This window comes from Phascolarctos cinereus, unplaced genomic scaffold, assembly GCF_003287225.1.
Source record: "Phascolarctos cinereus isolate Bilbo 61053 unplaced genomic scaffold, phaCin_HiC Scaffold_5;HRSCAF=322, whole genome shotgun sequence".
In the NCBI taxonomy this organism is placed as follows: domain Eukaryota; kingdom Metazoa; phylum Chordata; class Mammalia; order Diprotodontia; family Phascolarctidae; genus Phascolarctos; species Phascolarctos cinereus.
The window spans coordinates 232930064-232950318 of NW_027555958.1; the positions used below are offsets into that span (position 1 = coordinate 232930064).

General features: G+C 43.0%; 2 long non-coding RNA genes across 4 annotated transcripts in view; one reads left to right on the plus strand and one right to left on the minus strand.

The window, feature by feature from the left end:
- Positions 1 to 10216, plus strand: part of LOC110217291 (uncharacterized) — a 71372-nt gene extending 61156 nt beyond the window's left edge. For both annotated transcript variants that reach the window (XR_013487024.1, XR_013487025.1), the window contains 2 exons: positions 8971 to 9028; positions 9241 to 10216. This is a non-coding gene — a long non-coding RNA (uncharacterized LOC110217291). The remainder of the gene's footprint in view (positions 1 to 8970; positions 9029 to 9240) is intronic.
- Positions 2783 to 13182, minus strand: LOC110217289 (uncharacterized). Of its 2 annotated transcripts, none has more exons than XR_002327012.2 (3): positions 13095 to 13182; positions 3892 to 4003; positions 2783 to 3359 (listed from the first exon to the last, which is right to left on the minus strand). It is a non-coding gene; the product is annotated as an uncharacterized LOC110217289 (long non-coding RNA). The 2 variants fall into 2 exon arrangements; XR_002327013.2 differs by lacking the exon at positions 13095 to 13182 and adding an exon at positions 4943 to 5218.
- Positions 13183 to 20255: the final 7073 nt, after the last annotated feature.

Below are 20255 nucleotides of genomic sequence, written 5' to 3' on the forward strand. Positions count from 1 at the left end.
TATCCACTGCGCCACTTAGCTGCCCCTCTATATCTTCTTAATATACAATACTGCTGCCCCTGTTCTTCTCACACCCCTTCACTTTATCTATCTTGTTCTTTTTGAATATGGTATAATCTTCATGACCATATTCTTGTGTCTCAGTGATATGGATACTTACAAGGTAAAATTTTGCCTTCTTGCACTAAGAGCTCTAGTTCACCTTGCTTCTTATGCATACTTTGTATATTTGTGTATAGATAGTTCACCTTGCTTCTTATGCATACTTTGTATATTTGTGTATAGATATCTGAGGTCATGGGCAGCTAAGTGACTCAGTGGATAGAGTGCTGGCCCTGCAGTCAGGAAGACTCATCTTCCTGAGTTGAAATCTGGCCTCAGACACTAGCTATGTGACCCTGGGCAAGTCACTTAACCCTGTTTGCCTAAGTTTCCTTATCTGTAAAATGAGCTGGAGAAAGAAATGGCAAACTGATTCAGTATCTTTGCCAGGAAAACCCCAAAATGGTGTCATGCAACCTCAGACACAACTTAAAAATGACTGAACAACAACAAAAATCTGGGGTCATAGGTTTTATTACTGGTCTTTTTCTTGGATTTTGTCTTCTGTGAGTTCTGGGTATCTTTATGACTAAATCTTTGAATTATATTTTAGCTACTCTTCATGGTATAAAGTGCGATGGAGTTTTCTCCTTTTCTCTTCCTTTTCAGATTAAATCCCTTTTGATCAGATTTGCAAGACATCTAGTCAGACAGATACATTCTTACCAGCCCTTGTTAAGTGCATTCCATCTTAGATTAATGGTTTGTCGGTCCTATATTATAAACTGTGTTCTATCCTTGGACACCATCATTTTAACTAGCTGTTCACACTTCAAATCTTCCTTTCTCTAAAATCTTTGCCTTTGACTGGTAAAAATGATGAAAAAACTACAGTCCTAAGATTTTCAGGGTCTTTTTGCATAAGACTTTATGACCCTTAGCAGCATTTTCTAGATTCCTTCTGGCAATATTATTTGTAGTCATAAAATCACTGTGAGTGGGTAGTAGGCATCTGCTGTGGAGTCCTGGGAGCTTCTCTGTCATATTCTGGATATATGTCCTCGAAAGAGCAGTCATCTGCTCTTCTCAGATCAACAAATAACTCTATTAGTAACCCTATCAATAGAGATACCAATTACTGCTATTTACCCTGTCTTCTCCTGACCCTAACTGAATGATCTCTTATCTGACATTGCTGTGAGATCCACATCATCACTGACTGAAGTGGAAGCAGCTGCTTCTTCCTCATGGGGTTTAGCTACATCTTCTTCTTCAGGAAGAGCCTCATATCTACCTAACTTTAGGAGTTCAATTTCAGTGGTGCTCATTCTTTCCTTCTCCTCTTGTTCTACTCTCTAATCTTCCAAAAAAAGTTAGATGATCTCTTTGACTTTTCCATCCTTTTTGGGGGAATCCTTCTCTTTCTCTCCTCTTCTCTGTGTTTATCTCTGTATCTCTTTTGTCTCTCTCTTCTTCTCTGTCTCTCTCTTCCCTCTTCTCTGCTTCTCTCTCACTTGCTTTCTCTCTTTCCTCCTTATTCTGTCTCTGTTTCTCTCTTTTTCTGTCTCTCTCTGCTTCTCTCTGTCTCTCTCCTCTCTCTCTCTCCTCTTCTCTCTCTGTGTCTCTCCCCTGTCTCCCCTCTTCTCTTTCTGTCTTTCCTCTTCTCTGTCTCCCCTCTTCTCTCTCTCTTCTGTCTCTCCCTCCTTACTCTCTTCCCCCTTCTCCTTCTTTAAAACAATTATTTGTTCTCCATGGTAATCTGAAGAGTGGAGAGGTATTCTCCAGCCCCTTTTTTTTTTGCCTTCTCTTCTAGGAAGGACACCAGTCTCTACTTTGAACAAAGATAAGTCACTTGGTTTTGACAGAAATATGAAATTTGCATTCTTCATTCAGGTCACTGCAAATTCTAGCTGCGCTCCAAAGGTGCTAGGATCTAGATCCTCGGTTCCTTATCACTCATGATAGCCACACCTATATTGTACTTGCCCTATCTTACCAACTCCCTTCTCTTTCTCCTTTTCCTTCTCCTTTTCCTTCTCCTTCAGCTCTGCCTTTTGCCACTTCCTCTGGTCCTTCTGCGTGAGTTTTTCTCTTTGAATTCACTTTCTCTAAAAATGAAGGCAGTTGGACTAGACAACTCTTTTCCAGCTGTCAGTCTAGAATTCTGTATCTGTGGTCCTTCAGTGCTAGATCCTACTCTTTCAGCTTTGAGGCGGAGTCCACCCCTTCTTTCAATTTTTCCTCAAGCCCTCCCATAGTTTCCTCACTAAATTCAATCTCTGGCCCTCTTTGCAATTCCCAAACTCTCCAAACTTCCTTCATAATTCCTTTTTCTTCAGCTCAAGCCCTTTTCCCATTCCTTCTCCAACCCAGCCTTTCCCTCATCTAAGAGGGAAGCAGACTATTTGCTTAGTTTCCACGTCTGTAAAATGAGGGGATTTGATCATTTAGAACTCTGAAGTACCACCCAGCTTGAAGTCCTGGGATCCTAAGCTATGTGACCTTGGCAAAGTCATAATTACTCTCAATGCTTCAGTGTTTTCATTTGCGAATCACTTTTGCAAATCACTTTAAATGTAAGTCACATGTAATATGCAGATGAAAATATTTATTCTACCAAACCACCTGTGATGACCAAATAATATACAACCTGTTTGTAATCAGCAAGTGTTAAATGCATATAAAATATTATTTTCATCATTTCTATATATGATTAGACACAAAAGAAAGATAAAACATGTTGAATCAAATACTATACTTTATTTTAAGGGGAGTAGAGATAGGAGGAGAAGAAGGCAAAAAGGACTGTTTTTTCTCTCTCCATCTTGGGAACCTGGGACCTAGACATTCAACAGGAGGGTTGTGAACTCTTTGAGGCTTGATCTTAGGGATGGTGAAATGAAAGGGTTGGGGCCAAACAGGCAGTGGGACTAGTTGTCTTATAGGTGGAGGGTTGCCCAGAGTTCGAGATCTCTTCCCAGAAGAAGGAGCTCGGGATCCAGTGTGGGGTGTTGTGTGAAAACTGGATCGAGTTACAGGCCTAGTCAGTGGTTGGGCCAGGGTTGCTGCTGGCTCCTCCTTAGGTGTTGATGGGGGGAGTTTTGAGGTGGTGGCTCCAGAAGTGCCTGAAGGTGGGTGGGAGTGTGGCATAGACTTTGAATCCAGGGCACATCCATAAAAACAGGGAGTAAAGATGGATAGTAGAAAAGAGCCAACATCCTGTGATTTCCCACTTGGATCCAGTCCTGGTGGGTTTATCTAAGGGGATGCCCAGCTCTGTGAGCTCTTGCTGCAAGTCTTCAAGTATCCATCTCCTCCTATGAAATATGAAATGGGGGAGCAGGGAGGAAGAAAGGTGAGATTTGCATTGAGACAAAGGGAGAGAAATAAGAAAAGAATTGGATAAGGATAAGGACTGGATTAGTGATTTTATTAGTATAGTTATCCATCCCTTTCACATTGTGACTCTCCCCATTGCGGTTTCTATATATCATGGTTTTGACATATTACAGGTCAGAAAAAGAAATTAAATAAATGTGAAAGCCATAGATAACACATGAAGGCCAGCAGATGACACAGATAAAGTTTAGAAACTCAGAAATGTAAAAATATATGTATAGTATTATATAATATCAACCCCAATTTTACAGTAAGGTACTGTAAACACCCCACAAAGAAAAGGAAAAAATTCAGACTTCTCTGGTACGAAGGGAGGGCCAAAAAATTTTACACGGGTTTTCCATATCTTAGGGGTGAGGAAATTCTCTTTACCAGTAGAAGCAGACAGAAGGAAAGAGAGTTAGCTGGAGAACGAGCTGTCCATATGTACCTTGAGCTGTCCATACATACCTTGAGCTCTTCCGGGCTAGTGGGACATCTTCCTCCACTAGGAGCCCACAGTCAAGAGGAAGTTGTTGCCTACAATGGTCGCCACTCATTTTCTCTTAAGAGAGAGATTGAGCTGGGAGAGGAGTGCTAATGGTTAGAAGACTGGAAATGGAAAGTAGGGCTAAAAAGGAAGGGTTCCTGACCTATTCTATGTCATCTCCTATTTCTGGGCTTTGCACAGGCTTCTCCATAGAATCTCTTCCTTCAAAATTCATCTCAATTACAACTGTTTACATCAGGGATTCTTTTTTTTTCTTTTGGCAATTGGGGTTAAGTGACTTGCCCAGGGTCACACAGCTAGTAAGTGTCAAGTGTTTGGTCTGAGGTTGGATTTGAACTCAGGTCCTCCTGAATTCAGGGCCGGTGCTCTATCCACTGCACCACCTAGCTGCCTCTACATCAGGGATTCTTTAAACTTTTCTGTGTCATGAACCCCTTTGGCAGGCTAGTAAGGTTCCTGTTATATAAATGCATAAAATAAAATACATAGGATTATAAAGGAATAACATTGAAATAAAGATGTAATTTTTTTCATCCAAGTTTATGGACCTCCTGACATCTCGGGGGGTGGAGGGATTGTTCATAGACCTTAGATTAAGAATCCAGTTTTACATGAAGTCTTCCTGGATCCCCCCACAACTGCTAATACCCTCCCTCTATAATTACCTTGTTTTATAAAACTTGTATTTATTTATTTTTTATATTTATTCTGCACATGCTACATCTGCTTATATATATTCTTGTCAGAAAGTAAGTTCCATCAGACTAGGGATTGTTCCATCATTTGTCTTTTTATCCCTAGTGCCTAACACATAATAGGTGTTTAATAAATGCTTGTTTTGATTGATTGATTGATTTTGAACCCTGGGAAGAAGGAAAAGAGGCCTCTTGATTGGTCCAAAACTCTCCATCTTTCTAGCACCTTCCCCTTTCCCTTGAACCCACCTTCCACCCCTACTACCTCTTGACCAGTTCTCTTTATTCTCCTATTCCGTAGGACTAATCTACTCACCAGATGTATTAACTTTGTTCTTTTCTGTCTTGGTGTTCCTATTCATGCTGTTTTGAATGCCTTTGTTCTATCTCTCTTTGTGAGAAGTTTCAAGGACCTAGATCATCCTAGCCCCATGAAACCTTCCTGGATACCCCCAGCCAGAAAGGTTCTTCCCATCCCCCTAAATTCAGATAGTATTTGTGTGTTTCTTCCTTAGATATAATATTTATGGTTTGCAAAATGATTGCCTCACAACAGCCCTATGAGGTAGGCAGTGCAATGATTGTTATCCCTGCAGAGCAGACAAGGAGGACCACTGAGGCTGAGAGAGGTGAAGGGGCTTACTCAAGGTCACACAGTAAGTCCAGGGGGCTCTTAATCACATATCCAACCACATCCAACCCAATCCAATTTAATCCAATCCAACCCAACCCAACAAACAAACATTTGTTAGGTGCAAAACTACATGTGCCCACTTTGTGCAAAGTTCTGTGCTTGGTGCTGGGCATACAAAGACAAAATGAAAACCACTCCTTGCCGCTGCTAGGCATATGTGCCCCTAAAGAAGTCAAAGACTAAAGGGTCTAAGATATACCAAAATATTCATAGCTGCACTTTTTGTTGGAGCAAAACACTGGAAACAAAACAGATGCCCGTCAAATGGGAAACGGATAAACAAATTGTGGTACATGAATATAATAGAATGCCGTAAGATGTATTGTCATATAAGAAAAGATGAACATGATGGGGACAACTCAGTAGTACAGTGGATAGAGCACCAGCTCTGGAGTCAGGAGGACCTGAGTTCAAATTCAGCCTCAGACACTTAGTAGCTGTGTGACCCTGGTCACTTAAACCCCATTGCCGAGAGAGAGAGAGAGAGAGAGAGAGAGAGAGAGATGAACACGATGAATACAAAGATGCATGGGAAAATTTATGAACTGATACAGAGTAAAGTAAGTAGAACCAGGAAAACAATATATAATTACAATCTGAATGAGATGTTCTTTTTTTTTTGTGGCTAGGCAATGGGGTTAAGTGACTTGCTCAGGGTCACACAGCTAGTAAGTGTCAAGTGTCTGAGACCACATTTGAACTCAGGTCCTCCTGACTCCAGGGCCAGTGCTCTATCCACTGTGCCACCTAGCTGCCCCCTGAATGAGGTATTCTTAACTTGGCATCTGTGAACTTGTTTATAAAAAATATTTTAATAACTCGTTTTCCATGTAATTGTTTTCCTTTGTGATCCTATATGTTTTATGCATTTAAAAACAATATTCAGACAAGGGGTTCGTAGGTTTCACAAGACTGCCAAAGTATATGACACAAAAAAGGTTAAGAACCCCAGGTGTAAATGTAGACCACAGTAACAACAAAGAAAATGAACCCTGTGTAATTAAAGTGACTACGCTTGGCTCTGGAGAAGAGTTGAAAAATTCACCTCCTACCACATCACACCTATCAGATTGGCCAACATGACAAAACAAGAAAATGATAAATGTTGGAGAGGATGTGGGAAAATTGGAACACTAATGCCTTGTTGGTGGAGTTGTGAAATGATCCAACCATTCTGGAGAGCAATTTGGAACCAAGGGGCTATAAAAATGTGCATACCCTTTGACCCAGCAATAGCACTTCTGGGGCTATATCCCAAAGAGATCATACAAATGGGAAAAGGACCCACATATACAAAAATATTTACAGCAGCTCTTTTTGTGGTGGCAAAGAATTGGAAATGGAGAGGATGCCCATTAATTGGGGAATGCCTGAGAAAGCTGTGGTATATGAATGTCATGGAATACTATTGTGCTATAAGAAATGATGAACAGGCTGACTTCAGAAAAACCTGGAAGGACTTGCATGGTCTGATGCTGAGTGAAATGAGCAGAACCAAGAGGACCTTGTACACAATAACAGTCATGTTGTGCGATGACTAATATTGATAAATTTAACCCTTCCCAGCAACACAAGGATCTAAAGCATCTCCAAAGGCCTCGTGATGGAAAATGCTATCCACATCCCAAGAAAGAACTATGGCGTTTGAATGCAGATCAAAGCATACTATTTGCTATTTTTTTTTCTTCTGTTGAGGTCTGTTTCCTCTTTCTGGTGGTTCCTCCTATTGGTTCTAATTCTTACTTACCACATCACTAATGTGAAAATATGTTTAATAGGAATGTGTATATATATATATATATATGTAGCCTATATCAGATCGTGTGCCGTCTTGGGGAGGGTGGTGGGAAGGAATGGGGAGAAAAATTTTCAACTCAAAAGCATATGGAAGTGATTGTTGATAAATCAAAATAAATTAACAAAAAAAGAAAAAAAAAGAAAATTTACCTTCCTCCCTTCTTTGCAGAAGTAGAGGACTATGGGTGCAGAACACTACAGATGTAGTCAGACTTGGTTGATATGGACACACATAGACATACATGTATAAATACAAAAATACATACACATGCATATATAGAAAGAAGTGTATCTATATATTCTTTTTAAATATATGTATGTATGTATGTATGTATGTATACAGGCAGCTAGGTGGCACAGTGCCTAGAGTGCTGGGCCTGAAGTCAGGAAGACTCATCTTCCTGAGTTGAAATCTGGCCTCAGACACTTACTAGCTGTGTGACCTTGGGCAAGTCACTTAAACCTGTTTGACTCAGTTGCCTCATTTGTAAAATGGGCTGGAGAAGGAAATGGCAAACCACTCCATATCTTTGTCAAGAAAACCTCAAGGGGCAGCTAGGTGGTGCAATGGATAAAGCACTGGCTCTGGAGTCAGGAGGACCTGATTTCAAATCCAGCCTCAGGCACATAACACTCACTAGCTGTGTGACTCTGAGCAAATCACTTAACCCCAATTGCCTCAGCAAGAAAAAAAAAAAGAAAGAAAACCTCAAGTGAGGTCACAAAGAATCGGACATGACTAAAATGATTGAACAATAAGAAAAAAATGTATATGTGTATATCTATATACCTATATTTATATTTCTGTCTATCTATGTAGAAATGAAGGTGATGTAAAAACAAAAGATATTAATAAAAAAAATAGTCCTCACCTTCAAAGGAGTCCATAGAAAGGTGGATAAGACACGAATAGATAAATATATACATGACAGTCTGAGGAAGAGGAAGATCGCTAACAACCAGAGGATCAGAAAAGGCTTCTGGAGGGATGAAGCACTGGCATTATCTTTTCAAATAGATTAAAAACTCCCTGAGAGCAGCAGAGACCTTGTCTTAAACAGCCTCAAATATCCTACAGAATTTAGAACTCATTACCGAGCCCACAGCAAATTCTTGGTAAACATTAGCTGGTTGAATAAATGAACAACCCTACACATCTTTGAGGGTGGGATGGGATGGAGGTGATCAAAAAGAGAAGGAAGCAAGAGGAATGAAAAGACAGGAAGGAGGGCAGGTATGGTGGAAAAGGCAATGCATTTGGAGTCAGAGGAGCCAGGTTCAAACTTTTCCTTGGCTTCTTACTACATGTACAATCTTGAGAAAGTCACCTAATGTCTCTGAGCTCCAGTTTCCTTATCTGTAAGATGACAGGCAGCTGGACGAGATATACTCTAAGGTTTCTTGCAATTCAAAATCTATGAGAGAGAGAGAGAGAGAGAGAGAGAGAGAGAGAGAGAGAGAGAGAGAGAGAGAGAGAGAGAGAGGGAGAGAGAGAGGAAGGAGGAAGAGGAGAGAGGAGAGAGAGAGAGAGAGAGAGAGAGAGAGAGAGAGAGAGAGAGAGAGAGAGAGAGAGAGAGAACACACATACTAGGGTATCATGAGAAAGAACTACCCTTATCTTACAAAACTCCCTTAATATTCATTAAAATTAATAGAAATAAGGTTCTGTTTTATTACTCATTGGGATGGACTGTTGTGTCATAGAATTTAGAGCTAGAAGGAACTTTAGAGACCATCTGGCTCAATCTCATCTTTTTGCCAGATGGGGCAAGAATCAGAAAGGGCAAGAATAGGTGGTAAATAGTGCAGTTGGCATTCAAACTCTAAAATCATTTCTCTTTCCATTATCTCAGGTTATCTCATCACATGCAAGTACCAAGATGCATTCTCAAACCAATTATAAACTTCGAGGTAAGCTCTTTGAGGCCAGGGGCTATTTTCCCCCTTTGTATCTCTAGCACTTCTCCTTGTACGCAGCAGATATTTAATAAATGCTCACTAAATAGAACTTTGCTAGATTATGGATGTCTCTAATGCCACTGCATTTGTATAGAACATAAAGAATACGTAGGATCATAGATTTGGAGTTGGAGTCAACCTAGTTCAACTTTCTTGTTTTACAGATAAAGAAGCAGAGGCCCAGAGAGAGGTAAAATAACTTCCATTATTCCACACTCGTCGTTGACTGCATTGGTATTTGTTAGAAGTAAGCTACCTCTAAAATGAACTCATGAAATCCAGGAGTGGGGCTGACAGCCTTGAAGACCCCATTACTGTCTGTTTCACTGATATTCGTGCATGCTCGCTCGCCCGTGTGTGAAGCAGGGAGGGGGTAGGGGGAGGAATTCTCCTGTGCGCATCATTTATCTTGATGGTTTTTTACTTTCTGTAATTTTCAGATTTTGAGAATGTAGGAAGAGAGCAGCCATGACTTCCTCTGAATTCTTTGTCCCATAGCATGATGGGAACTTACTCTTCCTACTCTGGAGAGCTCATCGACACCTCTTGCCTTCATGGGGATGCCCTGAGCTCCTCTCAGCACCTGTTTCTAATCATCATGGTATAGTGGAAAAAGTACTGGATTTGGGAGCCAGAGGATCTGCTTCCAAATCCAGTTTTTCTACTTACTAGCCATGTGATCTTGGGCAAGTCTCAAAACATCTCTGGTCCTTAGATCTGTTTTTGTTTTTGTTTTGCTTTTAAATTGCAAAACGAGGGGACTGGAATTAGATGTTCCCTAAGGTTTGTTCCCTACGATGTTGTCTCATTCAACTCTGACAGTTACCATAGGCCAGCATGTTAGATTTTATATATGCTTTTTTTCCCTTTTAGGCAATTGGGGTTGTGACTTGCCCAGGGTCACACAGCTAGTAAGTGTCAAGTGTTTGGTCTGAGGCTGTATTTGAACTCAGGTCCTCCTGACTTCAGGGCTGATGCGCTATCCACTGCGCCACCTAGCTGCCCCAATATATGCTTTTAAAAAGCTCCAAACTGCACATAACAAAAGCTCACAGCTTCACATGCAATCCTATTTCCTGATCTTCTTTGTATATGAATGTTCATGTTTGTTAGTATTCATATTCATAATAAAAAGGGAAATTGAAAAGAGAAAAAGAAAATACCATAAGCCCTAATATAGTTTGGATTGGGTTTTGAAAATGAGGTTCATGGATTCAAGGAGAGGAGGGGGAAAAGACATCTCAGGTAGGAAGAAGCCTCCATAATGTGACATACTATTTCGCATAGAATTCAGCTGAAGTAGAAACGTTTTTTATTCAGTTACATGACCTAAGATCATATAGCCTAGTCACTAGTGGAGCCAAGACTTGAACCCAGGTCTTCTGGCTCCTGGTGCCCTTTCCATCATACCACACTGGGGTCAGGTGAATAACAAATGGTAGATGGACAGCAAGTGTGTTTGGCTGGGGTACGGGAGTCTGTTGGAAAATATACATGAAAGAGGGTACAATGAGGTACACCATAGGGTGAGAGCAGGAGAAATGGGCCTGGGACACCTCTGATTCAAAGACACTGGACCCCATCCCTAACTAATCCATCAACAGGCATTTATTAATTGCCTACTGTGTGCTAGGCATCAGAATCCTCAAGAAGCTTACATTCTTTTGAGAGAAATGTGTATACATATAAGAAGATATAAGAAAAGAAAATGGAACCAGAGTTCTAGAGCCAGAACAGACCTTAGAAGCTTTTTAATCCAGCCTTCTCACTTCGCATATGAGAAAACTGAGACAGACAGAGGTTAGGTGATATGCATAGGGTGATACAGCTATTGGGTATCTGAGACAAGATTTGAACTCTGATCTTCCTGACTCCAGATCCAGAACCCTATCCACCAGGCCACATGCAGGGGGAGGGGAGGAAAAGTCAGGAAATAAAGGAAGAAAAAGGTTACCGTTCAAAATGATTAGAAAGATAGTGATGCCTTCAGCAGATTTAGGAAAGTTAGCAAAAGGGGGTGGGGTGGGTTTGTAGGAGAACGTAAGTTTTCTTTTGGCTTTGTCAAGTTAGAGATGCGTACAAGACATCTTGTTGGAAGTGTCCCATAGGTGATTGTGTATAAGAGAAGGAACTCAGGACAGAGATAGGGTGAGATGTGTGTGCACTGATGCTTATACATGCAGTCTGAGGGAGTTTGTCAGTGGGGAAGTGGGAGGGGTTCTCTCCTATACCTAAAAATTCTTTATTCTGCCCCCTAACAATTTTTTAGGAATCACAGGATAGTTGTTAGACCATTGGGAGCCTGGGTTTGGGTCAGGCTTTTTGGTGATGAAATTTGGATTAAGTGACTTGCCCAGGGTCACACAGCTGGTAAGTATCATGTGTCTGAGGCAGCATTTGAACTCAGGTCCTCCTGACTCCAAGGCTGGAACTCTATCTACTGTGCCACTAGCTGCCCCTGGGTCAGGCTTTTTGCTTTACTAGTTGTAAGTAAGGGTGGAAGTCAATTTGCTTCTCATGGCCTCAGTTTCCTCCCATGTAAATGTAGACAATAATAGTACCTATTTCACAGGGTTGTTGAATAAGATGTGAAGCAATTCACAAGCTTTATTATTATTCATTTTAAAGTAAGCTGTTATCAAAAGGAGGGGAGTGGACTAGCTCTTCAATATCCCTTCCAGCTGAAAAAATCTATAAATCCTGCCACAGCTTTGCCTGTAAACTCATCTTTCAGAAGGGTCTGAGTTCTCACTAGCCTAGGTTTCCCACTGTTAACTTGAGACAACTGTTGGGTGGAGGAGGGCAGAGAATTAATTTTTCCCTTTTACTCAGGATTTCCCAGATCCTCCCGATTGTCTGACATGTAGACCTACCCTATGGGCCTCTGAAGTCTATTAGGAATGGTCTATAATAAGGGGTGGAGATAAGGATGAAGGAACAAACTTCTTAGGCATTCCAATGCCCAGGCTTAGTTACTTGTGATGCCCCAGTTAAACGAACTGAGTCCTCTGCCTTTTTCATCACAAGCCCTACTGGAAACGGTTTGCCAAAATGAGCTCGGCACCTCCCCATTACTTCTGCTGGGGGAAGTCAACTCAGCTAGAAGAAAAGCAATAGATGAGGAGGGATGGCATGTGGGTGTGGGTTCAGCTAGGATACATCTATAGGTTCACCCTAGAAAGGAACTTGAAAGGCATTTTAGTCTAATGCAGTCTGAAGACTTGAATCTTTGTGTAATCCCTGAGTAATCCTCTAATAATTGCTACCTGAATGAGCCTGGACAAACGATTTGGCCTCTCGACCTCAGTTTTCCTCGTTGGTAAAATGGGTGTGGATGTTTCGCACTACATTCATCGCTAGGCTGTCGTGAGAATAGCGCTTCGTAAGTTTGAAAACGCTACAGAAAAGGGAATTATTAGAGTATTTCGAGCACTGGTATATAGGTAATTGCAGCCCAGCAGACCGGTCTCCTTGTCTCACTGCCACAGCTAACACGCTATTTTCCCCTCCCCTTCGCTCCTAGCTCTTGGCCCCCTCCCGGGGACGCTTAACCCTGTTTACAGGAATGGGAATTTGCATGATGAAAATAACCCGGGCTCGGGCCGCTATTTTACTGCCTTTGGCACAGGGCTCGGAAAAAGCGGCTGCATAGTCAATTACTGGAATTTTTAAACACAAATAATATTTTATGGGATCAGCGGGCTGGCGCAGCTCCTCCGCCCACGAACAAGCCTCATTGTGCTTGCAGGCCCCGACGGCCGCCAGAGCTGGGCCCGGCCTGGGCAGGTGCAGCGGCGGGGCCTTAGCAGGGCTCTGGGCGCCACTCATTCTTCACCCCCCACCCCTGCCTAGGGGAGGGGCGAGGGTTCCTCGGAAAAGCCAGGAGGTCCAGTAACAGCTTAAGGCTGTCGAGCGGACCTAAGATGGGTCAAGTCTCCGAGCAAGAACAGCGTCTTAAAACCAAGATTGTGCGTCTTTCCTCCCCCGCCCCCAACCAACCCCCATCCCTTGGGCTCACCTGCAGTAACTGGGCCCCAGCTCAGCCTGGAAGCTGTTAGCTGGTAAAGAGGGAACGCCCAGTCCGGCCTCTCCCTGACTCCCTCCCCACCACCGCTCCCCCCTTCTCCCCCGCCCGGCCCTGGCGGGCTCCCCACCTCTCTGGCACTGGGGCCAGCCGCGCCGCGCCGCCTCCGGAAGGCCGGCTTCCCGGAACGGCCCGAGGGCGTCGGGGAATCCGCGCTGGGGCGCAAAGCCCAGGACTCTACCCTTCCCTCCCCCCTTCCCCCTCTTCTCCCACTTCCCCCTGCCCTAGGGGACAGTAGCGCGATGCTGTCCCCCTGCCCCGGAGATTGCTTTAGAGGTGAAAGGGAGGCCAAATTCGCAGAGTTAAACTGGGGAGAGATTCCTACAGGGAGCCCAAAGTGCCCAAACAATCCTGGAGACTGGCCAAGGGAACCCCAGAAGCGGCTTAATTAGCTTCTTAAGCTTCCAGTACTCAGGTTGTCAGGACACTTGAGTTTTTGTCCTTTAGAATCACAGAATGTTAGGGCCTGAAGGGACCTCAGGAACCAAGAATGTCAGAAAACAATACATAAAATGTCGAGGCTGGAAGTCTTTCGAATATAGAATGTTGGAACACAGAAAATAGGATATTATTACATAGTACACAGAATGTTGGGACCTTAGAACATGGAACATCAAAATACAGAAGACACAATTTCAGGATCCGAATGGACCCGTTGGAAGACTCGAACAAAGAATGTTAGAGCTGAAAGGGGCCTTAGAACTTGCGAGCCATGGGCCTCGAGTTTCTTCATCTGGAAAATTAAAGTGTGGGACACTAAAGTCCCTTCTCCTTCGAAATTCTATAATTCTACGAAATGTCGAAACCATGGAACGTTGCAGTACAGAACGTAGAACTTCGGAGCTCATTTTGCAAACAAGGAACCTGAGTGGTACAGAGAGGGGATTAGCCCAGGGTCATCCAGCGAATTAGTAGCAGATCCTGGCAGGACCCAGTCCAAGGATCTTTCCATCAAAGAGTCTCTAAGTCTCCGTTTGTCATTCTATCACCAACAACCCAGTTCCAGTGCCAAGATTCCCCTCGTGCCCTCCCACTACTTTCCCCGCCAACCCCCCACCCCGCATACGCAGGGTTAAGCAGGAGCAGGTGTGCAGCCAGATGCGGATGACCACCCTCCTCCCACCACCCCCCACTACCGTCCGCCAGCCCGCCTCCTCCCCCGCCCACCAGCTCTATACCAAACAGACCCAAATAAAAGTGCTATTGTTGCTTGGGCTTTCCCCCACCCCTTTCCCTCCTCCACCACCTGGAGCAAAGCCTGTTTGCGTCTTCACCTGCCCTGGGGTAGGGCGGGGGTAGGGGAAGAGAAGTTGCGGACTCGAGGAGCCACGGGGAGGGGACATCCGCTCCGCTCCCCCCCACCCCCACCCCCACCCCTCTCCTAGACTCCCTTCGTAGGGGCCCGAGAGAAACTCTTCACCCTTTCTGTCCGGCGGTGCAAGAGAGGCTGACCATTGAACTCCTGGTCACCAGGCAGTGCACTGGACAAGGGAGGTTCCATCCCGGGAGTAGCTGCCAAGGGATAACAGCTGAACTCTTAGTGGTTTCCCTTGGTCCCCCTTTCTCCCTCTCTATCAGCCTCCCACCCCCATCTCTGCTCCCCAAGCTGGTCTCATTCATCTTCCGATACACAGCTAATACACAGCAGGGCAATAAAGTAGTGGAAACCCACGGGTGTAAATGAAAGTCTCCCCACCCATGCCTCCATCGTGTGCAATTTGTGTTTTGAGTGAGGAGAGAAACTTTCTCGCATCATCCCCTAACTTCCCTCTGCTTCTCCCCAGCTCTAACTCTTTCCCCCCCTCCCCCCTCCCCCCACGCCGGCGGCTAAGCTGCAAGGTTAAACAAATATCTGACTGCAGCTTAAGGAAACGAGTCAAAAAGAGTTGCAAGAGAAGAAATCCAGATCTCCTCTGGGACCCTTTCCCTGCCTGCCTGCCGGCCTGCCCGCCACGGCTCCTCCCAGCCTCAGATTTACTAAGGGAGACGTCTCCACCCCAAACCCGGGACAACTTGACTACCGCCCAGTGACTCGGCCCATCCAGTCCTCCGGACTTCTCCCCACCCGGGCCCTGACACCTTGAGGGCTTGGAGAGACCTCTCTCTGTCTTGGACTTGGGACCACTGTCCTAACCACAGAGTCTGATCACCATGTTTCCTTGCAGTTCACCTCTTGTTTGCTGCACAAGAGGTGAGGTTTGTAAACTAGTTGAGGGATTCCACTGTTCCCCTGACCTAGAAGGGCTGTACTCCAGCCCTCCTAAGCCCCACGTCTCAGAGCCCTATCTTTATTCTGATGTGGATGGGTAGTTAGGGGGTGGGGAGAGAAAGGGCCGTGTGTAGTGTTTCCTGCATCTGGAGCATACATGCAGATGAGTAACTTGGTGCAATAGAAACTACTGGGCAAGCCAGTCAATAAGTCATTTATTAAGCTCCTTCTATGTACCAGGCACAATGTTAAGTACTGGGGATACAAGCAGAGGTGACAAGAGAGTCACTACTCTCTAACAGCTCACAATCTAATATGAGAGACAACAAGCAAATATGTACCCCCCCAAAAAAAACATTCAGAAAAATAGGAAATAATAGAGGGAAGGTGTTAGAGTTAAGAAAGATTGGGAAAGGCTTCCTGTAGAAGGTGGGATTTTAGTTGAGAGTTGAAGAATGCCAGGAGGCAGGGAAGAGGAAGAAGAACATTGGAGGCGTGAAGGACAGCTAGAGAAAATACATAGATTCAAGAGATGGAGTGGAGTGTCTTGTTTATGAAACAGCAATGAGGCCAGTTTCACTGGATCACAGAGTATATGTAAGGACTGGAAAAGGAGGGATTAGATTATGAAGGGTTTCAAATGTCAAACAGAAGATTTTGTATTTGATTCTGGAGATAGGGAGCCACTGGAGTTCATTGAATTGGGAAGGGTGACGTGGTCAAACCAAATTTTTACAAAGGAAAATCACTTTGGTGGCTGAATGGAGGATGGGTTAGATTGGGGACAGACTTGAGACAGACCCACCAGCAAGTTATTGCTATAGTCCAAGCTTGAAGTGATGAATGCCAGTACCAGAATGGTGGTGGGTGTCAGAAGAGAAAAGGGGGCATATTAAGAGAATTGTTGCAAAGGTGAAATCTATAGGCCTTGGCAACAGATTGGATATGGGGTGTTAGAGATGGTGAGGACTCAAGAAGGACTCCTAGGTTGCAAGGCTGGGGGACTGGGAGGATGGTGGCACCATCAAAAGTAATAGGGAGATTGGGAGGGGTGAGGATTTAGGAGGGAAGATAATGAGCTCAGTTTTGGACATGTTGAGATTAAGATGTCTATAGGATAGCTGGAGATGTCTGAGAGGCAGTTGGAGATGCAAGATTAGAGGTCATCGGGGAATTTATGGCTGGATAGGCAGATTTGAGACCTGTCAGCATGGAGATGGTAATTAAATCCATGGGAGCTGATGAGATCACCAAGTGGAGTAGTATAGAAGGAGAAGAGGACCCAGAACAGAGTCCTGTAGGATACCCAAAGTATCCTGACTTGGATGAGAACCTAGCAAAGGAGACTGAGGAGTGCTCAGACTGGTAGGAGAACCAGGAGAGATGGGTGTCCTGAAAACCTAGAGAGAAGAGAGCATCAAGGAGAAGTGGGTGATCAACAGAGTCAAAGGCTGCAGAGAGGTCAAGAAGAGTGAAGACTGAGAAAAGGCCATTTGATTTGGCAGTTAATGGATCATCGGTAACTTTGGAGAGAGAAATTTTGCTGGAAAGATGAGATAGGAAGCAGGATTATCAACTGGATTGTTGAGAAGAGAGTAAGAGGAGAGGAAGTTGAGGCACCTATTGTAGACAGCCTTTTCTCAAAGAGTTGAGCCAAAAAGGGCAGAAGAGATATAGACCAATAGGGAGGATGGAAGGATCAAGTGAGAGGTTTTTGGTTTGTTTGTTTGTTTTGTTTTGTTTTGTTTTGAGGATAAAGGAGATATAGGCATGTTTGTAGGCAGTAGGGAATGAGCCAATAGAGAGAAATTGAAGATAAGTGACAAAGTGGAAATGATAGAGAGGACCATTTATTGCAGCAGATGGAATGGAATGGGATTGCTTGTGTAGGGAGAGTAATTTGCCTTGGCAAGGAGTAGAACCACGTTTTTATATGAGATGGTTGAAGGAGGAAATTGTGGCAGAGGGCATTTGAGTAATCTGAGATGAGGAAGAGGGGAGAAGAAAGAATTCGTAGTGAAAGACTTCCATTTTTTTCTGTAAAATAGGCAATTTTCTCATCTGAGAGGTTTGAGGAGGGATGAAAAAGTTTGGAAGAGCCACCATGGTGTGGGGCTTAGTGAGTTGATAAGGGAGTATCACTGAGGTGGTGTGACATAACATTCGTAAAAGACCTAGTTAGAACCTTTGTGTGATTTTCTGTACCTTTGTTCACTAGCACATGCCAAGAGACAAATGTCTTAATTTTTGCTGAGAGCAGAAAGTGTCAAGTGGGTATAAATATAATAATACTATATGACAGATGGGTAGGAACCCATATCAAACAGGACTTCTTAACAATTAATGTAGCCGTCTGAGGACATGGGTTACTACTATGCCTTTTGAGCCTTAGGTCATAAACAGTGAAGTGACATCAGTGGTTTTTTTTTTTCTATTGGCTCAGGCCAGTTTTTAATTACAAGGCTAAGTTATTAAGGACAAGATGTTTTTAATGTAGTTATAGGTGTCTTGAAAACAGAGATGACCTTGGGGAGGCTGGGGGGAAATGTCATATTGACTTGGCCTCTCCTCTCCCCTTCTTTTCACCCTGGTACCAAACAGCAAAAGGACAGGGAGAAGGAGATAATTTTATTTTTAAAAAATCTATGTGCACCTACACAGCATGTATGCATTACATGTGTATTATATATTTATATTACAATTTAAGAAACCAAAAAGTTGTTTCCATTTGAATCTGCCTTTTGATAATTAATTATTTTTAAATGTGATTAGGACTATTAGGACTAATATTGTACAGTTATTGTAGGGTGTCAGGAGGGAGAGAGAAAAAAATCTGAAGGTTTTGTTCCTACTCTTTCTTCAGGGTTTTATTTTCAATTGTGTTTATTTTTCTTGTTGACCATCCTTTGTTACCTGGCACCTGTGCCAAATCTCATGGTGACACAAATGATATCTTTACATAGCGGAGATTTTAAAGCAAAGATATTTTTTCCTTTTTTTTTTAAGAGACAAATGTCTTCATTGCACTTCTGCAGCTAGCTAGCCACATAATCTTGATCAGGTGGCTTCCTCTTTGGGGGCCTTAGCTGCCTCCTCTGTAACATGATGAGATAAGACTTGGATGATTTCTTCAGTTCCTCCCAGCTCTTACATTCTATATTCTGTGTTCTACCATTCTCCATTCTAAGGTTCCTTCCAGCCTTCAAATTCTATGCTTCTGGGATTCTAAGTATAGAGCTGGATTAGAGGATGGGGTGTCAGATTATGCCTTGAATTGACTTCTGAGTAGTCCCTTCTTCCATATTCTTTCCAAATCAAGGGCCAAGGCAGAAGACCTTGTCACCTGAATCACAAACACCTGTTACTATTGAAGGCACAGGGCTGAAGGGAGATAGTGAGGACAAGGATCCCAAGGATAGCCAAACTGAATTGGGTGACCTTGGGCAAATCACTGATTCTCCCTAGGTCTCAGTCTCACCTGTAAAATGAAAAGGTGGGATTTGATGACTCTTCCAGCTCTAGAGCTATGGTCCTGTGACATCTGTGGAGCTTGGGGTGGGAGCAAAAGATGATAGAAATTAATCAACAAAAAATGTATTAAGTGGTTATTGTGTGCCAGGCATTGTGCTAAGCACTGAGGAATAAGCAGAATTGGAGGAGGCAGGGATGAGACCACCGGGCAGTGGCTCAGACCCTGTATCCCCAATAAATCATTAAGTCTGATGTTTTAGCTATTTCTTTGCCTGGTGCCCCCAAACTCCCCATTATGGGTAACCCACAGAAAAGAGAGAGATGAGCTACTCCTGGACTTCCTCTGGAATTCAAGAAGGGGTTAGAAGAGGAAGAAACTTTAGAGATTAGCTAGTCCAGTCTCCTTATTTCACAAATGAGGAGGAAACTGAGTATGTCCAAAGGCTTGTTCAAAGCCATTTGTACAATAAGTGTCAGAGGAAAGATTTCAGCACGTCTTCTGCCTCCATGGCCTCTGTGTGTGTATGTGATATACACATATATAATAACATTTGCTTTTTAAATATAGTTTTATTTCATTAAATATTTCCCAATTACGTAATTTTTTTAAACATCCATTTTTTGAAATTTTGAGTTCCAAATTCTCTACCTCTCTCCCTTCTGCCTCTCCTCTACCCCTTGAGAAGGCAAGCAATATATTGATTATACATATGAAATCATGCAAAACATATTTCTATATTAGCCATATTGCAAAAGAAAACAAAAAAAGTTTTTAAAAGCATGTTTTAATCTGCATTCAGAGTTCATCAGTTCTCTCTCTGGAGGTGGATATCATTTTTCATCATGGGTCTTTTGGAATTATCTTGGATCATTGTCTTAGTCAGAGGAGCTAAGTCTTTCACAGTTGATCATCATTACAATATTGCTGTTATGTACGCAATGTTCTCCTGATTCTGCTCATTTAACTTTGCATCAACTCATATAAGAATTCCCAAGTTTTTCGAAACCATCCTGCTCATAATTTCTTATGGAACAATGATATTCCATTACAATCATATACCACAACTTCTTCAGCCATTCCCCAATTAATAGGCATCCCCTTGTTTTCCATTTCTTTACCAAGTGTTTACTATGTGCCAGGAGCTGTACTTAGTGTCTTATAATTATTTATTTAATCCTTACAACAACCCTGCAAGGTGGGTTTTATTATTATTATTCCCCTTTTACAGTGAGGAAACTGAGGCAAATGTAGGTTAAGTGACTTGCCCAGGGTCACACAGCTAGAAAGTATCTGAGATCACATTTGTGTGCAGGTGTATGTTGGTGTCTGATTGTATCAATGTGTCTATCGATATCTAATTGATTCATACATTTATTCAACCATTTCTCAAACTTTTATTTTGTGCTTAGAAAGC